The following is a 15552-nucleotide window of genomic DNA, read 5'->3' as shown; positions in this document are numbered from 1 at the left end:
TGTATGTGACCCAGGGTTCACTGTATGTGACCCTGGTGCTAAGTGATGCTCACTGGAGGGGAAAAGGAATGAGACAGCATTATATCCCTCCTGAGTTTCCACTGCAGTCTACCCCTAGGAAGAAGACTGCTTTGTGTGTTTAACAAAGAATTCTAGCCTTCACTACTGGTGATTGTTAATTAAAAAAAAAAAAAAAATATTTTTTAAAAAGAAATTAATTGTGCTGCATGCACAAATCCAACTTTGTAGTTAACATATTGGGATGCTTGGACTGGGGCCAACTCTGTATTTTACTTTCTGATTTTTGGAGCATTATGTCATGGTGAAACCAGAGAAAGTGTGTAATAGATCCATCCCCTTGTTATCTGTGATCTTACTAGTTCCTCAGCTTGCAAATCCTCCAAATTAGGTTCACATATCAGCACTTCAGTAGTCTTCAGCAGCATCAGCTTGACACAACATAACAAGCTTTCTGATACTGAAATAAATGGCCACACTTCAGCAGCAGTGGTATAAACTGGATTTTGCTTTCTTTAATGGCTGAGTAACATCTGTTCAAGTATTACAGGAGTTTATTTCAAATCCTCCCTCAATTTTTGTGTGTTTGTGTATGTGTATTAAAGTGCCTGTGAATTAAATTTGTCAGTGAATGCACTCTTTTGCTGCAGAAAGCTTGGGGCAGCTGAAGTCTAATATCAAGTGCAGAAGTCCTGCATATCTGTACACAAAAGAACATAGCAAATGCTTCTATTCAAGAGCACAGAAAATTATCATGATGCATTTTAGGTAACATGGGCTTAGGTCTCTCCACATGTGAGAACTGCAAGCAGCCTGTTTAATGGCAGGATTGCAGACAGCACTTTGGGGAGGCACAGTGAGCACAGGATGAACAATCCTCTTCCTGCAGCCTTTGCCTCATTTACCGGACACCTTCTAAGTCGTGCAGCGAGCCAGGCCAGGCGAGGGACCGGGGGACAATGGGCTCATTCAGAGCAGAGCACTGATTCATTTCTGCATCACCTTTCACTCTGCACTGCGGATGGAACGGGGGGGAGAGGGGGGACAAGAGCTGGGGGGAGTCTGTGGAAAAAATAGTGTGCATTTTGTGTAATTAAAGATTGTATAACAATGTACAAGCACAAGAGAACTCAGTACAGTTGAAAAAACACTCTTGATTTGAGGATTGGTTGCATGTGAAATGTCAAAAATACGAGAATAGCAGAATAGGTGTTTTCTAGTAGTTGGGCTTTTAGGGTTTTTTTTTTTGTTTTTTTGGTAAGGTATGTGTATACACATTTGGAAGTAGCTGTTCTTTACATTCATATAGAGTTGACAGTAATTTTAACATCTGAGATGATTAAACCTGAACAGGATTTTCTGTCACTAAATGTGGCTTTCTCAGAAGAGAAATTTTAGTAAGATTCTCTTTTTTTCTCTTCCCCTTTACTGAAGATTTCACAGGAGATGGAAATATTTCAGGTCTGCCAGTGTTTAATTTCTGTTTAAGCATAAGCTTAGAAATGACATATAAAATTTGTTGCTTTGGATCTTTACTTCCTTATAGAAAAGATGCTGTGCATATGGACTATGTTTTCCATACTGCATGGCAGTTAGTCCCTAGGGATGCATGCTAGCAGAGAGAATAGATCCTTTTATTTCAGTTTGGATTTGACAGATCAGATAAAATACATTGATCCAAGGATATTAAAATAATTCAACTAAAAAGCGAGAAAAGAAAAGGAAAAATTTTAAACTTTTGTCTCAGTTAATTATAAAAATAAGTATCAGAATATCAGACTTTCCCCTGGGGTGGAAAGTTTTATCATCTATGCCACTTACAGATTAGACAAAGCAGATGATTATATTCCAAATCCCGATTAAGACACAACATCTTATTTTCATCTTTTTTTTTAATGATTTATATTCTATTTCAGGCTCTGTGTGTGGTCTGGACAGGGCCTCAGTAGAGCAGAGACTTCAAGATTTGTGCCAAGCTGTGCAATGTTATGGTGGTCTGATGATATGGGTTGTTGCTATTTTCAATTTTAATAACAACTGTTTTCTTTTAACATTATAAAGCTGGCAGTTGTTAGTGCTTTTAATTGAACTATCCATGAAGTGTGAATGATAGGTGGAGCTGGCACAAAGGATGATCCAGAAAAAATTAATAACATTAATAACAGGGCTAGGGAACCAGAAAATCCCTTTTCTGTGACTGGCCAATAGACACAGCATTTGTGTATATGTGTCTCCTTCACCACCACAGGCCATAATACTTTGCATAGTCTGTTTCCCTTTAAATGCTGCTTTAGGCTTGAGTTCACATGTCTTTCCTTAGCTCATACTATTTTTGTAGCAGAGCCAACAGCCTGACAGCACTTTTAAAAAAGAATGAATGGGGTTAAAGTACCCAAGTAGTGATACGTTGTTTTGAAGACTGCTCCCCGTAGTTTTGACTGCTGAGCAGTCAGCTATTGGTAATTCACAGAGAAACAACAATTGAAATTCAGATTGTAGCTTCTCATGATTGTTGTAGTCTAACAGTGAAATACTTCCTTTAGAGGAGCCCCTCCTCATAATGTCACTGTCACAAAGATTACTCCAGTCTGTGTTGTTTCAGGTTTACTACCTGCCCTAGATGAATTATGTTACAGAGGTGGCACTTGTTTCCAACATCCATGGATCTGCACCGTGGTGTGCCTACTGGTACAGCAGCTGCAGCTCCCTGAGTCAACATGTGTGGGAAGAGACTTGGGAACCTTCTCCAGGACAGGCCAGTGAGCTCTCATTATCCAGCCATCTGGACCCCAGATTATTCCAGATGTGACATGTGCAGTAAAGGCCGCCACACAAATACGTGTTATGAATTCAGCTCATTTTATTTTGAGTTATGGAGTTTTGAATTCGCTCTGTTCCTTCATCTACAATAAACAAACACATGTGTATGTGTACACACACACATTACTGCCTTTATATGCTGTACCTACCTCCTCATCCACTCACACCCCAAAAAGCTTCACTGAACTTGCTCCTATGGAACTCTATTGTTCAGCTTCTACATGCTTCACCTCTGGGAGGTTATTATTTCCACTCTTATCTCCTCCTGGTCCTTCTGGCTTGCTTGACTTGCTTCAGTGACATTTAGAATGTTCCAGGAAGATAATTTCTCTCTTTATCATGAGTGCCATGACTATGTGGAGGGGGAGAAACCTGACAGTTCAAGAATGGGAAGCAATTATACATCATGCACCCTGTATCCTTTAAATTTTATATTATTGATTGCTGTGGAATTAGAAGCCAAGTCTTTGAACAAAGAAATATATAACAAGCTGGGACAAGTGTGGTGAGGCAAATGTTCATGTGGAACAAATATTTCTACAAACCAATTCAAGAGCACAGGAGAATTTTTAAGGGACTCATTTGCAGGACATAAATGCTGACCTTATGTGGTCTCTATGTATAGAAACCTTTTGTGAAAGCAACGTTACAAAGTACAGACTAGAGTTAAGGAATTAATTAATACAGAGGGAGAGTTGACCCCTGTAGTCTTTTTTTTACCTTAATGTATGAGGTAAAATAATAAGGGACAGTTGAGGTTAGCCACAGTCTGACTTTGGACACTCAACTGAAGCACCCAGCCGGGATGGACAAACCTTTCCAAACCCCTTCCAACTCCTTGCAAGTACTCAGTGGAGTATACAGAAACATCTTGGGACCATTTCTGAAAAACTGCCTGAAAACTGCCTGTCCTCTACTCACTGTAGAAATATCAGGGAGACAAAGAGGATCCTAAGTCAGTAGACAAAGGTATGTGGTGTGAAATGCTTCTGTGATCCCACACTGTCTTCTGTCTGTTCCTTTTCTTCCTTACTGACAAATTAAATTATATGAAGATTGAGATTGGCCTTTTTTCAGCTTGGAAATAACTGACATATATGGCATTGAATATATTTTAGATGAGCCCCTCTGTAATGCTGGCTGTACAGTTGTCTGAAACTGTGAAGGAATAGGTACCTGAACCCATGCATTAGTGCAGGAAGAACCTGGTGCAGTGCAGTGCCCTTTACGTGCCTGGATCACCACATGAAAACAATCTGTTATGCTAAGGAAGATGCTAAATTTATTTAATTATATTAATTATTTACAAATTCATACACTTTCAGACTCTTTATATCCTAAAATAGTAATTGGAGTTGTTACTGGATCTTCAGATCCTGGCTCCTTGCTTTTTCTCTAAAATAAACCCCTTTTGGTTTCTTGCAACAACAATTTTTTTTCCATGTAGGCTTTTTACTCACTTCCAACTCCTATTCTTTCCTAACCTGGCTTTCATACTTCCTTTTGACTGCAGCACAGTGCTTTGTCAGTTAACCACATTTCCTTAGCATTTGGCCCTCTTTCCAGTTAAGTTGAATATAAATAAGTACAGACTGCCATTCCAGTAACTCGTCTGTGTAGTCATCGCTTCTGGTGTCACGCCATAGTAAGGTCAGATGCTCTTTGAACTGGTATTGTCTCTTCACTTGATAGCTCACCTGGCCTGTTTGCTCACACTACAAATAAAAAATAATAAGGTCAGTTTGTAGAAATTCCTTTAAAACATTCCTTGGGCGTCCTGTCTGGTAGTAGAGATGAACCTCTTTTTCTACATTTTAATAGTTATCCAAACCTCTTTTGTCTCAGCCCTGTTGCGCATTGTTCTGGGAGTTTTCTTCCTGTGGACAGCTAAGCAGATTCATGTGGATCATCTCCAGATCAGTCCCCAGGTTTTGTTGTTTTACAGCTTCTAGTTGAGAAAGATTATAAAAAAACAGGGTCATTGTTGTCTCTGTTCCCTCTTGTTCAATTTGGAGAATGTTCTGGCACACAGCGAGCTTCAGTGAATCCCAGCAATCTGGCACTGGGTCTGGGCTTTGCTTACTTCCTAACTTAGGCTTATAGGCCAGGAAAATGTTGTAATGTAGTTTCTCCTCTCCGGTTAGTCCTTGGAGATTCCCCCTCTTCAGATTCAACTGTAGACCTTCATATATTATTTTCTCTGGTGTTTTTTAGCTCAGCAGATTTCTTATAACTTCCTGCCTAACGGATCCATCTCCTCCTCTTCACTCCTTATATGAGCATGAGGTCACAGTGAGGTTGTTTACTTGTAAGTCTGCTTCCAAAAACCTTTGTCCTTTCAGTTTGTAACCTTTTAAACCCTTGCAGGACTTTAAACATTTTCAGCTCAGTTGATTCTTTTCTTCCGAGTTTTCAGTTTATGTGATTAATCTTTATTTTTCAGTGTGTGTACTTGAGTGCTACAAGATTCTTATACAAACACAAAAGACAAGAAATAAATATATTGTACAACGGGCAACTGTATAGGAATGAGAAACAGAAACTTCAGTTTTAGCCTAACAAAGAACAGAAAGAAAAAGGGAAGATGTGATCAGGATAGGAAGCCAAATCTCAGAAACTAAGCACCTGTCCTCCTGGTGTTTCACAGCTGGGATTGATTGATTGATTGATTGATTGATTGGTTGATTCCCAAAGAACAGTCTTGTAAGATTGTCACAGTGAAGTTTGACAATTATGCTCTTTTCCCACTTCTTTACATTTCCCTCTCCAGTGTTCAAGGAGATCTGGACACCTAGTGTGAAGTAGAGACAGCAATTTAGAAAATTCTGGACATCAATGGGAAAATGTTTCCTGATCTTAAAAATAACTAAATGTTTTACCAGTGGTTGGAAAGCTGAAAGATAACACAAAGAGAGAGTGTGACTATTTACCTCTGGGCATATGAAAAGTAAGCACATGTGGAATGCTGACCCCTCTGGTACTGGGAGAGAGGAGCCAGAACACAGCACCCTAGTCTATCAAATTATGTTCCCAGATCAAAGGTAGCTAACAGCTGCTGGAAAGGGAAATAGGATAAGGAAACACACAGACCTTTGGAATTATATGAATCAGTGCAATAAAAAAGATGTCTTGAGAGAAATCCTGAAGCAGCTGATCTTGAAAACCTGGAAAGCGTACAGTTTGTGTTAATTTAAAACCTAATTACCTTTCAAGGTAATACACATGGGCATTTGGGAGCTTGTCTTCTGTGTGAATTCTAGGTGAGTTCAGCAAATTTTTGGAACTTAGGAGTTAATTAAGCATCCTGTCCAGGACAGGGTAACACTGATTTTGCTACTGACACAGCAGGCTCACTACAAGTGATTTAGGCAGATTTAAATGAAGAATGCATCTCCTTTCTGAAACAGCGAATGTATCTGAGAGCCAAAATATAGGTAATTTTATGGGTCACATGCAAAAAGATATTTGGAAGTGTTTGCTAATTGTTTTTTCTCTTATTTAAAGGAAATTAGATTTGAAAAAGTCTCCTCCCATTTGTCCAGAATTAGGTGGAGAACGTAATTTAGAATAACAAAAAACCCCCACTAAAACTCACAATCTCTACCCTTTAACCCTTATAAAGGTTTGGAGAATGGATCTGTAGGCTGATAAATATGTTGTTTTCTGCACCAAAATGTGTTTTAATGAAAATATTTATCAAATAGTTTTCTTCTCAATGAAAGTGAATTTAATTTTAAAGACTTTTAAAGTGTTTCAAGAAATATTTTGAGCTTTATAGTTACACCCTCCAACTGACAAACCCCTCCTAGAAATCCAGGATGTTTCCAACTAAGCATCGACAATTGCCAGTTCTCATAGAACCAAAAATGCTGTTTTAGTAATGCCTTGTTAACACTGCATGATTTCATAAAGCAGTTTTCACTGGAACTGTTCTTCCTTTCTTTTTAGAAATATATATATATATAGATAGATAGATATATGTACACACAGATATAGAGAAAGTTATTTCATTCAGTTGTAGTCTTTTCATGAACAGTGCAGTAGGATCTGTGCAGTAACCTCTCCCAGAAAAAATCTACTGTGCAGAGTGCTAAAAAATATAACAATGTGTTTGAAATGTGTGTGCATAGCACTGTTCCTCCACTGTATTAGATCAAGTGATAGTATTTGATCTCTTTGCATACTTTGGGTTGTGCAAAAAGAATGGAGATTGGTTTGTACACTGTCAGCATTGGACTTTATAGACCACACTGAATTCTGGAAGTTCAAGCCAGAGCCTCAGTGTCTGGTAGTGATTCTCCAAAACACAGCCACCATTGAGCAACACCCTCCCCTGTGGTACAAGGTAAAGAAAAATTGAGGGATGGCAGCAATCATTCTTAAGAGAAATGTGATGTGGTGCTGCAAGTAAGATTTTAATAACGGTAGGGTTTTGCCAATAGAGACCACAGAATCAGAGAAAATGCTTGGTTGGAAGGGACCCATTCAGGTTCATCAAGTCCAACATGTTGTGCTGTGCAGGACACCCCAAGAATCACCCCATGCGCCTTGGAGCATTGTCCAAACACCTCTTGAACTCACACAGGTTTAACGCTGTGACCATTCCCTGGGGAGCCTGTTCCTGCTCTTGAGGGAGTTGACAGCTCCTCCACATTTAGCTGTCAGCAAACTTACTTAGTTTTCCTTTGAGTCCTGTGTCCTAGTTGTTGATGAAGATGTTGAAGAAAACTGAGGATGATGCCTTCTGTTGAGATAACCTCTCTTCTCCAGGGAATTTTTAGGGAGGGGGTACTGTGAATAATTTATTCACCTTTTCTTTGAGGACAGTGGCCAGAAAATGTGATTTCTGACACTAGAATGAGAAATCATTTGGGGAATATATAGTAGTGAGAAAAAGACTGAATAATTTGTCATTGGAAGACTTTCTAAAGTTCTAGGACTTGATGTACCTGCTATTAGGAAAGTAGTAAGAAATATGAATGAGTCTAGCAGTAGTATTTTTTTACTTTTATTCTCATATAGAGTTAGTCCACATGTCATTTGATTTTTATTGATTTATGAGAACTCAGACTTCTCTTTGTTCCCATGAAGTATAACAAGCACAAAATGAACATCAATAGATAGAGTTACTTTAACTCTACGAACTGTCTTTTTCTCCTTGATTTTTTTAAATGATACTATTGAAGACAGAACAGCTTTTTCAATGACAGGTAAGATTAACTGAGACACATTTACTACAATCCCTGCATTTGCATTTATTGGTCTTCTACACATGAACAAGGAAAACCTTACAAAAAATAGATATAAAAGGGATGACTTTAGGCATACTGACCACACACACAATCAGTTAAAGCAGATGAGGTTCATCTCTTACAGAACCTTAAACATAAATCTTCACCAGATCCTTCTCTTAGGAATTCTTGCATGATAAAAAAGCCAAAATCCCTAATGCTTTACTTTACTATTATCAAACTGTGGCGTAGATTGTAAATAAAAAATGTAAAATAGGACCTTCTGTTCCCATGTTTCCTACTTTAATCAACATGAATTTGAGGATATTCAGGGCTTTCCAGCATCAGATATGTTATATGGCATTCATTCTTTTCCCACAGGACTCTGAATAAATACTAATTAAAATGAAGCTAAAATGTTCAGCTTTTTAAAAATGTATCTTTTTTTTAAATCTACTTTTCTTCTGGGCAACAAATGTGAATACAGACTTGTTTCCTGCCTAACTTACTTTCCCATGCTTCTGTGTTTTCTTCTTTTTTGTCCTTTTTTGTATGAAGGAAAGAAATAGTTTTGAAGAAAGCTGGACTCTCAAAATCCACTGGGTATTGTTCTGTGTTAGAGATTGCTAAGCATAGTAAGATAACAATGGGCCAAATACTGTACTGATTTCTCTGGGATAACTTTTGGATTTGGGTCATTGAAGGAGAGTATCTTGCCATAAAGCAAAACACCCAAAATACTTTCCTGAGCCCATTCGTCCATTCTACAGCAGGATGCCACTGGCCTTTCACCTGGCAAGGTAACATAGTAACACCAAATATCTTACAAGATTACAAAAATTCTAATTCTCTAAGGTCTTCTCTTAGGACCCAAGTATCTGGCCAATGTCTGATATTGTTATCTGGAATGCAAGGAAGGAATTTTGCTGATTATGATCAATTTTTGGTCCTAAATTTTTCACCCTAAATTCTTTAAACTGGCTGCTAAGATGTCTCAAACACTTACTGCAAAGTTTATGCTCTTTGTTGTGGGATATATTAATCGAAATTAAACTTTCCAATGCAGTGAACTGATAGTCAAACACTGAAATATGAATGGAGGATAAAGTTTGTGTCTTGTAAGAGTATTTATATGACACTAGTGCCTACAGAGCTTGTTAGCTCATGGGCTTGGGTCCTTGGTGAAGGGACAAGTTTGAACCAGATGACAGAGGAGAATGATGAGATATTATTTGGACATCAGGAATAATCTTCGACATGAGGAGGAACTCTTTTTTGGAAAGGATTTAAGACCAGACTGGAAATGTCTTCCCAGGGAGGTGGTGGAATTACCATTTGGAGGTGTTAAAAAATTGACTGGTTGTGGCCCTTAGTGTCATGGTTTAGTTGGCAAGATGATCATTAGTCAAAGGTTGGACTTGATGGTCTTGGAGGTCTTTTCCAACGTAAATGATTCTGTGATTCTCTGATAATGTAGTGCATGGTAGAGGTTAGGTCTGGTTTTTAAAATGGTCTCAAACTTCTGGCTAGCTCACATTGTAAAAACAATTTTGTGTAAAGCTTCAGTGTCCTCTGCATGGCTGTGGGATGGGGGTAATGTGGAGTGCAAAAAGCACTGAAGTTTCTCACAGAACACTTTTGTGCATCTCAGCATAACTCTTGCTTGAAGCCCAGGCCAGAGTTCTCACTTTGCAATTTCTTGGAAAGTACAGCATGGAGTCAGATAGGGGTTATGGAATTTATAACCCTAAATGTTGTTATTAGTAACAATTTCCAGTTGCTGACAAAGGCAAAGAACCACACAGTTGCTCCATAAACAAATATTTATGTATAATACATGGAAAGTGTAAACAGCTCTAGCAGTGTTTCTTAAATAATTTCTCAATGTGATCAAGAAGTTAACCTACAAGTGTTTCTTCCTGAACAGGCTGTTACAATCTGTTGTTATCAGATCCACTCAGAGAATTAAAGTTTGTCTTGTAACATTGACTTATAATGTAAAGAATCAGTACTACATTTGGATTTCAGTGCTTTAAAAAATGTATTTAAGGACATTCCTTCCTGTGCAATCTCCATTTCAGAAATTATTTCAGTCTGTGTGGCCTGGAATACAGAGGTGCAACTCAGATTTTTTTTAAAGCTGACAAAAAGACTTTCAGTGTTTCTTGTGACTTTCAAAAATGCTTCTCTTGTCAGCAAACAGAGGTTTGGCAGAGACTTATAACTAGACATGTTCAGCCCTTTTTAATGACTTGCTTGCATCAGCTTGTGTGGGAGGCAGAAAAATCAATTATGCCAAACCTGAGCATTCAAACATTATGAAATTGGCCCCAGAAATTCAGAAATCTACTTAAAATTATTGAACTTAAAAGGAATATAGTGAAGAGAAGGGTCTTTCTGCCTGCTCTAAGATGGCTGATCATTTTGATTCATGATTTTAAACTTTTCTCTGTGGCCAATACCAACCTGAGTCTATTTTAAACAGGGAAATTGTGCTTAAATTTATGTATCTTTGCAAGTTCCCAGAAGCTGGGCCTTTAGAAACACCACCACATAACAACAGACATCCAATAAAATTATAGTAAGTGCTGACATTGAAAGTGTGTACTCCTTAACAACATCATTACAGGTTTTGTGATGAGACCTGACAGTGATATTATTCTTTCTCTATCCTTCAGCTCATCCTCTAGCCAAGACCCAGTAACACCTCTGTGTGTAACCAGAACTGGGCAGAAAGCAGCAATCCCACTCCACAGGGTATTTTGATATTTCTACGTTCAGTTTCTTTCACACAAAATGAAATTTAGACATTCCCTTTGAAATAAAGCTGTCTTCAGACTGCTTTGCTTGAAGGTCATAGTCAGAGGAAAAACCTCAGAAAACTGCATTAGCCACATGGCACCCTTCAAGCTCTCAAAAACTTTTGAGTACAGGATAAAAAAACTATACTTCACTGGAATTTCCAAAGAATATGGTGTTCTGTCCAAATGGAAAGTTTTAGCAATATATCAGGTTTGTTTGGTTTCTTTTGGGAAGGAGCACATAAGAGAAAAATATTTGTGGTCCAGGTTGGAAAAAAAGGAGGTAGGCCCCACTCAGCTTTTTTTTTTCTTGTTGTATGCATGAAGAACTACTCTTTTAAGAATTTGAATCTCGGATATCCCAGGCTTTTGTAACAACCACCATCTGAGAGACAGTTGAATTCCTCCAGCAGAAATCTGCCACACACACATAGAAATTTGAGCAGCTTTGTTTTCATTCCAGTATAGAAAACTTTCATGTTTTATTATAAAAAATAAAAGAAAAAAAAAAAAGAAGAAAAAAAATTAAGGTTTCTGGGGTCAGTAGTAGTCTGAAAGCCTTGGGAAGCTCCAGCTCATAGGGAAGTCTGCCTGCCCTGGACCCTATGGGACAGGAAGTGAGATAGTGAGGATGCTCCAGCTACCCATTCTGGCTCCTGATTCACCCAGGGGAACTTCTGCTGGACTGATGCAAACTCTGTTGAACAGGAGCCTGCTCTACCAGTACCTGACACAATACTGAGAGATGGGAATTTTATCTCTGTGAGTATTGATGCCTTGAGAGACTGAACTTGGAAGAGAGACTAGTAAGAGCTGAGAGAATAAAGTAGGTAGTTATTAAAAGGCCTTAAAGGACACACCTTGGGCAGTACAAGAGCCTGGCCAGGGCTACACTCAAGGTGGACCTAGAATGGTCACAGAATGGATGACCAATCACAAGGTCTCACACTTTTGTAAGTTTTGGTCTATCTGCATATTGGAGTTAATTGTCCAGTTATGGCCTTGGGTTATGAAGTCCCATCTTCCTTGTTTGCTCCCCTCAGTTCTTCGATGTTTGTATATTTGGACCTGAAGCTTGTAGGGGTTGTCCTTGGTCTCAAGCTGGAAAAGGATTGTTTTGTCTACCTACCCTGTGAAGAGAGCTTACAAACACTCAATATGAAGCTCAGAGCTGCACCCTTAGGCAGCACAGAATCATGAAAGTTAAAACCTAAGGCATCAGTATACTGATATAGATTTCTCTCAATTTCTCTCTCTGCATATATATTTATATATGTTTATGCATGTAAACTTTAAGAATTAATTTTGGAAAATTTCAATAGAAATAAAAATTGCTTCTGAGTTTTTGTGACTAACTTTCTTGCTGACCAGTTTCCAGTCTAATTTAGCTCTGAGCCTTTGAGAGTGTAAAAAGTGCTAAACAGCCTGCCTGCATGGGTAACTTATTCAGGAAAGACCCCAAAATGTGTGTGTCTAATTATCCTACACCCTTCCAGCTGAAGTCTTCACTTATTCTGTCTGCATGTAGGCAGTCACAGGATTCAAAGAAAACATATTTCTCCTCTCCTTTTTAGAAATAACAAAATGTTGACATTTGACACATCAGTTGTACAAGTAACAAGGAAGCTGAATGAGTGTGTTTTTGAAAAGCATCAGTTTTTCTTTTCCCTCTCTTTGGGAACCTCCCTGAAAATTTGACTTAGTTCCAATTTCTTCAACAATTGGCCAAGACATAATTCCCAAATTTCCCTTTCCATCTCTCCCCACTGAACAATATTCTACTTCCCCTGACATGCCTGCTAACTTTTCTGGGAATCTTTATACAGACCACAATAAGCTCAATATTTTCAAGATGAAAACCCACAGCAGCTTTTCTTTTGCCAGCCTCTAACCATCATCCCTTCTCTTTTTTCTTTTCCTGTTTAATGCCAATGTTAATGTCAGCCTTTCTCTTCTCCATCTGCAGCTGAGCTGTTATATACATCCCACACATCCAGACCCTTGTGTATTATTTCCCTCCGCTCAGTCTTCAGCCTGCATCCCTTTTCCTTCATCCTCCATTGCCAGGATTATACTTCATGCAGTGCTTATCTCATGTCCTACTACACTTTTCCAGTTTAGTCCTCCCTGTTATGCCTTAAAACCATTACATAGAGCTCCCAAAAAATCCTTCCTCTGCTATTTTTCTGACCACTCAGCAGGAAGAGAAATCAGATGATATGAAATTCAAATATTCTACATTTCTTCTACTCAGGTGTCTTCTCCTTTGCCATGTCTCAAACCCACTTCTGAGCAGTTCCAGAGGTTTCAGTTACAGAGGTTCCCTGTTATTTCATTCCCATTTTAAAGTAACCTACTTCCCAAGATCTCCCATTATAATGCTGTAAAGGATTAGTGATTTTTCTGCTTATCTTTTAGAGCTGTATAGACACTACTGCTAACTTAATGCAGACAGATATTTTTATTATATTTTGGCACAGCCAATGATGTGTATAGAAACATCTGTATATGAAGAACTCAAGTGTTTGGCTCTTAATTACAGAACTGCAACCACCATTCATCCACCAAAAGATTCTCTGTAGCAAAGTTTTTTATCAATAAGAAACACTCATTCTCACCTCTTTCTCTATGAATGCTCCAAAGAGAATCATAAAATCATCACAGAGTGCTTTGGATTGAAAGGGATCCAAAGATCCTCTAGTTCCACGCCCCTGCCACGGGCAGGGACATCTTCCACTAGACCAGGTTGCTCAAAGTTCCTTCCAACATGGCCTTGAACTCTTCCAGGGATTGTGCATCTGCAGCTTCCCTGGGCAACATGCGCCAGTGTCTCATCATCCCCACGGTAAAGAATCTTTCCTTTATAGCTAAACCTACTCTATTTCAGTTTGAAACCATTACCCCTCGTTCTATCAGTGGAGTCTCTTGTAAAAAGTACCTCTCCAGCTCTCCTGTTGGCCTCCTTTAGGTACTGGAATGCTTCTCTAAGTCTCCCCACAGGCATCTCTTCTCCAGGCTGAACAGCATCAGCCCTCTCAGCCTGTCTTTGTAGGAGTGAATTAGCTATATCAAACACACTTTAAAATCTGGAATTACATTGTCCCTTAGCTATTACATCATCCAGTAAAATGACACATGAGACTGTGTAATTTCATCTCCCCAAAGCATTAATGGTTTACGCCTGCTCAACTGTTATGCTTCACAGCCTTAATTTCTAGTAGAACTTCTGAAATCTGCTTTCTGAGATTAGCAGTGCCCTCTTGCCTGATTTGAAACAAAAAATAATTGGAAAGGCACATGTACCAGCTTCCAGTTTGTAAAAGTTCATTATTTGAAATCCCCTGAGCTCCTCCAATTAGAAAACAACTTTTTGACTTAATATCCTTCAATTGTTAAAAACTTGCGTCACTGAGAGATCACAGTGAAACGTAAAGGTCCCAGCACATTGGCACTTGATTGTGAGGGGATGTGATTGTTCCACATTTAGACTGGAAAGGGTTAGGAACTCCACTTCCCAATGTGCTTAATGAATGAAAGGAAAATTGGACCCTTGAGCCAGAGGCAATGACCTAACTGAGTGAAAAATGTTTGCAGGTTAACAAGGGCAACTGTTCCTTGCTATAATTCCCACTGGAGGTGAATGACAAAAAAGACCAATAAACCTCAGACTGGATTATTTATTAACCTGTTTTCTTCCTAGAAGAAAAGACCTTAGTGTAGACCTTGAGAGACAGAACTGAAAAAGTGTCCTTTCACAAGGAGTAAATTAATGACCATGTGTACTTCTTAAAAAGATTAAGGTGTAATATTCTGTATCATTGTATTCTCTGTGATCAATCAGATTTTTAGAAAGGCAACTTTATTGGGACTGATGTTCAAGGAGAGCAAAAATAAAATTATGATTAAATGCCACTAATGTAAGCCATATTAGAACAAAATGTAACTGGAAATGACATATAAGTATTGTTGACACTGAATCACAGAAACATATTTTATGTCTTGTCTTTACAAGCACTGCTGCCTAACATGCTGACACAGCACATCCATAGCTTTCCTACAAGCACTCAGAAACCAGGGTGTGGTGGGATAGCCAAGTGTCCTGATGGAGAGTGGAGTCTCTCTAGCTGGAAGTCACGCAATTCACTTCTCACCCTGGAGAGCAGACTTGGTTTCCAATCTAAATCGTTTGTAATGAAGTAATGGAAAGATTGCTGTTGTCTACACTGAGATCAGGTCTGGAGCCTAACACGGAGGCAGTGGAAAAAAATTGCAGGGTAAGCGCAGAACAATGCAGGAAAAGACTAGTAATAACCAGTAGAGCAGCTGTCAAACTACCTTTGCAAAAAACTCTGTGATGCCTTTTCAGGAAACAGTGTAGACTAGTCAGGAGAGAATTGAAGGGTATGATCCAAAGTTGAGCTGTTTCAGTGGGCTTTGTATTGTATTAGTCCCTAACAGAATATACAAATAACATATTGCTTCCTGTATTTGAAGTGCCAAAAATGAGACAGTTGCAAGCATTCTGCAAACCATATGTCTGAATCAGTCTGGGACTGAAGCAAAAGGAAGGAATATGAATTTACATAATGCAACTCTCTCTGCAACATAGATATGATAACCATAATGCACAGATGTGTTTTCAGTAACGGGAACTGCATTTGACTTTCTTGTTAAAACAACCC

This window comes from Zonotrichia albicollis, chromosome 1, assembly GCF_047830755.1.
Source record: "Zonotrichia albicollis isolate bZonAlb1 chromosome 1, bZonAlb1.hap1, whole genome shotgun sequence".
NCBI classification, from domain to species: Eukaryota; Metazoa; Chordata; class Aves; order Passeriformes; family Passerellidae; genus Zonotrichia; species Zonotrichia albicollis.
Note: the sequence above shows the minus strand (reverse complement) of the source record.